Here is a 5,460-nt window from a genome sequence, read left to right on the forward strand (position 1 = left end):
TGCTCTTCTGTCAGTTTGCTGAGAATGATGGTTTCCAGGTTCATCCATGTTCAGTGTTTTTTCATTGCTCCTTTCTCATCTTCATGAGTTTGTCTAGTTTCAATCTTTGAAGCTGCTGACCTTGGATGGGGTTTGGTGGGGACTTTTTTGTTGTTGATGATGTTGTTGCTTTCTATTTGTTTGTCTTTATTTCCATGGTCAAGTCCCTCTTCTGTAGGGCTGCTGCAGTGTGCTGGGGGTTCACTTCAGGTCCTATTCATCCAGTTTGCACCTGGAGATGTCCCGCAGGGAGGCTGGAGAACAGCAAAGATGGGTGCCTTCTCCTTCTTCTGGCATCTCTGACCTCGAGGGGCACCAACCTGATGCCGGTAGGATTGCTGCAGTTTAAGGTGTCTGATAAGCCTTGTTGGGAGGGTCTAACCCAGTTGGGTGGTGTGGGGAACAGGACTCATTTAAAGAAGCACTTTGTCCCTTGATGGAGTAGGTGTGCTTTGCTGGGGGAAAACCTATTTGTCTGGGCTGTCCAAATTCCTCACAACTACCATCTGGAGAGGGTAAGTCTGCTGGTCTGCAGGGACTGTGGCCACCCCTCCTCCTAGGGGCTCAGGCCCAGGGAGATCAGGGCTCTGTTCCTGAGCCTCTGGCTGGAGTTGCTGAAGTTCCTGCAGGGAGGCCCCACCCATTGAGAAAGGATGGCTCAAGGACAGGCCTAAAGAGGCGCTCTGGCCACAGTGTGCCACAGCCAGTGAGTTGGGCTGTGGGGGACACCTCTTGGGACTAAGCTATCCAACCTCCCTGACTCTAGCAGGGGAAAAGTATGGCCTGAAGCTATAGAGATGGATGCCACCCTTCCCCTGCCCACGGAGTTCTGTGTGTTAGGCAGTTATGAGATCCATTGCTGGCTGCTGTCCCTCCCCTAAGGAGTTCAAATGGCTCAGACAGCAGATAGCTGCAGCTGTGGTTCTGGTCTCCCCTCCCCCGAGGAGCTTGGCAGGCTTAAACAGATTCTACCTGAGAGACTGTTGAGAATCTGCATGGCCCTGGGGTGGGGACTCTAGGCTCCGGTGGCGTGGGTTCAGGAGTGGGATCTTCCGATCCATGGGTTGCACAGTTCCAAGGAAAAAGCACTGTTTCCCTAGCTGGGTAGCATGCTCACTCACTACCTCCCTTGGCTAGGGGTCAGTGCTCCCCTGCCCCGTTTGGCTCTCAGATAGGCCACTGCTCCACACTGCTCTTCCTCTCCATGGATCATGCCAGCTGCCTAGTCAGTTCTGATGAGAGAATTTTGATACCTTGGTTGCTGGTGCAGGATTCACACGTTAATTACAGTTCTTTTTGATGGGAAACTCCAATCACCTATGCTTCTAGTTGGCCATCTTGGCCCTGCCCACACATTATTTTATTTTTTATTTTTATTTTTATATCACACTCTTCAATAGATGGAGCCCAATTTTCTTCCCTTGAGTGCAGGCTAGACTTAGTGACTCCCTTCCAAGATACAAAATAAAGCTTAAGTGATGGTCTATGAATTCAGAGACTAGATCCTGAAAGGCACTGTGCCTCTCTCCTCTGTCCATTGGACTGCTCCATCTGGGCAGTTAGATGCCATGTCATAAAAACATTTAAGCAACCGTTGGAGAGGCGCTTGAGAGGCAGAGGTCTCCTGACACTGTCCATGTGAGTGAACCATCTAGGGACAGATCCTGCAGCTCCCATCAAGCCCCAGTTCTCTATAGCTTCTGCTGTCATCCTGACTGGCATTTCTTAATAAATCCTGAACCAGAACAACCCAGCTAGTTCTGTTCCGAATTGCTAACCTACTGAAACTGAAATAAGAAGGTTTGTTATTTTAAGCCTCTGTGTTTTGGGGTAATTTCTTTTTCAGCAATAGATAATTCATGCAAGTTTATAGTTCATTTTTACTGAATGTAATTACTTTTATGGTTATCTTGCTTTTATTTTCTATTTATTCTACCTGTTCTTTGGTACTTTGTTTCTATGTCCATTTTTCCTATTTTCTTTTGGATTAACCAAATAGTTTTAAATCTTTCATTTTATCTACTTTATTTGCTTTTCTTTTTTTGTTTGTTTGTTTTTTGTTTTTTTGTTTGATATGCAACGTCACTCTGATTGCCCAGCCTGGAGTGCAGTGGCACAATCTTGGCTCACTGAAACCTTTGCCTTTGAGGTTCAAGTGATTCTCCTGCCTCAACCTCCCCAGTAGCTGGAATTACAAGCATGTACCACCATGCCTGGCTAATTTTTGTATTTTTAGTAGAGACGGGGTTTCACCATATTGGCCAGGCTGTTCTCAAACTCCTGGCCTCAAGTGATCCACCCACCTTGGCCTCCCAAAGTGCTGGGATTATAGGTGTGAGCCACTGTGCTTTTTCAATTGTAACTCTTTGTAATTTAAATTACTTCCCCAGGGATTCAGCATCCTCAATTTATCACAACCTGAGTTGGAGTACTACTATAGCATGCTTATCAAATATAAGCACTTTATAACAGCATAATTTCAATCACCCCATTACTCCCTTTATGCTTTGGTTGCCATATATTTTACTTCTAATATATTATTAATTTCATTGCATATTTTTATTGTTGTTTTAAATAATCAATAGTTTTTTAAGAAAAAAAGTTGTAATGTCCTTTTGTATTTATCCACGTTACAATTTCCAGTGCTATTTTTTTTTTTTTTTTCCAGTTAAACTGGAATACTTCACATTTAGCCCAGGGAACTTTCTTTGGCATTTGTGTAACATAATTCTGAGAGCCACAAGTTGTTCTGACTTTTTCTTTAAAATGTCTTTCTTTTTCTCCCTTAACATTTGGAAGATTTTTTTTTTTTAATTATACTTTTAGTTCTGGGGTACATGTGCAGGGTTGTTACATAGGTATACATAAGCCATGGTGTTTTGCTGCATCTATCAACCTGTGATCTAATTAGGTATTTTTCCTAATGCTATCCCTCCTCTAGGCCCTAACAGGCCCCAGTGTGTGATGTTTCCCTCCCTGTGTCCATGTGTTCTCTTTGTTCAACTCCCACTTATGTGTAAGAACATGCAGTATTTGGTTTTCTGTTCTTGCATTAATTTGCCGAGAATGATGGTTTCCAGCTTCATTCATGTCCCTGCAAAGGACATGAACTCATCCTTTTTTATGGCTGCATAGTATTCCATGGTGTATATGTGCCACATTTTCCTTATCCAGTCTATCATTGATGGGCATTTGGGTTGGTTCCAAGTCTTTGCTATTGTGAACAGTGCCACAATAAACATACCTGTGCATGTGTCTTTATAATAGAATGATATATACACCTATAGATATATACCCAGTAATAGGATTGCTAGGTCAAACGGTATTTCTAGTTTTAGATCCTTGAGGAATCATCACACAGTCTTCCACATTGGTTGAACTAATTTACACTCCCACCAACAGTGTAAAAGCATTTCTATTTCTCCACATTCTCTCCAGCATCTGTTGTTTCCTGACTTTTTAATGATCGCCATTCTAACTGGTGTGAGAGGGTATCTCATTGTGGTTTTGATTTGCACTTCTCTAATGACAGGTGATGATTAGCTTTTTTGCATATGTTTCTTGGCTGCATAAATGTCTTCTTTTGAAAAGTGTCTGTTCATATCCTTTGCCCACTTTTTGATGGGGTTGTTTTGTTTTTTTCTTATAAATTTGTTTAAGTTCTTTGTAGATTCTGGATATTAGCCCTTTGTCAGACGGGTAGATTGCAAAAAATTTCTCCCATCCGTAGGTTGCCCGTTCACTCTGATAATAGTTTCCTTTGCTGTGCAGAAGCTCTTTAGTTTAATTAGATCCCATTTTTCAATTTTGGCTTTTTTTGCCATTGCTTTTGCTGTTTTAGTCTCTGCCCATGCCTGTGTCCTGAATGATACTGCCTAGGTTTTCTTCTAAGGTTTTTATGGTTTTAGGTCTTACGTTTAAGTCTTTAATCCATCTTGAGTTAATTTTTGTATAAAGTCTAAGGAAGGGGTCCAGCTTCAATTTTCTTCATATGGCTAGCCAGTTCTCCCCAATGCCATTTATTAAATAGGAAATCCTTTCCCTATTCCTTATTCTTGTCATGTTTTTCAAAGATCAGATGGTTGTAGATGTGTGGTGTTATTTCCGAGGCCTGCGTTCTGTTCCATTGGTCTATATATCTGTTTTGGCACTAGTACCATGCTGTTTTGGTTACTGTAGGCTTGTAGTATAGTTTGAAGTTAGGTAATATGATGACTAGTTTTGGAGGACATTTTCACTGGCTTTCTGTTTTATTTTAACATTTTTTAAAATGTCATTTCATTGTGTTCTTTTTCCATTTTTCCTAATGAGATGTCAACCCTCATTCTTCTTATTACCCTGGGTGTATTATTACACACACATTGCCCAATTGCTTTTAAGATTTTGTCTTTACCTTTGGTTTTCAGCAGTTTGACTATGTTGTGTTTAAATATTTTTCCTGCTTGATATTTGCTGAGTTTCTGGGATTTGTAGTTGATATTCTACATCAATACTGGAAATTTTCAATTATTATATTTTCAAATATTTTTTCTCTTTCTTCTATTTCTGAGGCTCCAGTTGTTCATATGTTAGATGGCTTGACATTAATCAGCTTAGGCACTCTGTATGTGATGGCTGATATGTTTGGTTTTTACTTTCTCTTTTCTTTTTATTCTTCAGTTCGTATAATTTCTATTGATCAGTCTTTTAATTCACTGATCCTTTCTTCAACTATCCAGCATAATCTTGTCAACTCAACAAATTCTTAATTTCAGGAAAGATAATTTTCAGTTTTAGAATTTTTGTTTCCATTTTTTAAATAAAAGTTTCTATTTGTTTACCCATTTTGTCCATTTTTTTCTATAATTTTTTAAGTTACTCATTAAAGTGATTCTTATTTTTAATTTCAATCTTGGGGTCACCTGTGAGCCTACTTCTACAACTTCATTCTCATTATAATCAGTCACGTTTTCCTGTTTTTTTTTAATGTTTGGTTATTTTTTATTGTATGCTGGACATTATCAATGATATTTGTAGAAATTCTGAGTTATCTACCCCCAAATAGTGCTAAGTTTTGTTCTGCTAGGTAGTCAAGTTACTGGAAGGGAAGGTCTATCTCAGGTTTATCCTTGATATTACAGTGTTTTCCTCCAGGGATGTTATCTTTATACCTTAGATGTTGTCTTTCTGGAGCTCATATTAAATGTCCAGTATGTTCAACAAGGTGGCTCAGCTGGGGTCAGAACTCCAGTATCTTCGCAGCACTTTGCAACTTTGGAAAACTGTGGTCAGCTCTAATTTCGTCTTCTGGTTACTGTTGTGTAACACATTATTCCCCAAACTTCGCAACTTTAAAAACCATTTTACTATACTCTCAGCTTCTGTGGATCAGAAATTTTTGCAGGGAAGAGTTGACTTGTCTTTGCTCTACAAAGCGGTCAC

The sequence above is a fragment of the Cebus imitator genome, unplaced genomic scaffold, assembly GCF_001604975.1.
Source record: "Cebus imitator isolate Cc_AM_T3 unplaced genomic scaffold, Cebus_imitator-1.0 Scaffold1211, whole genome shotgun sequence".
Taxonomy (NCBI): Eukaryota; Metazoa; Chordata; class Mammalia; order Primates; family Cebidae; genus Cebus; species Cebus imitator.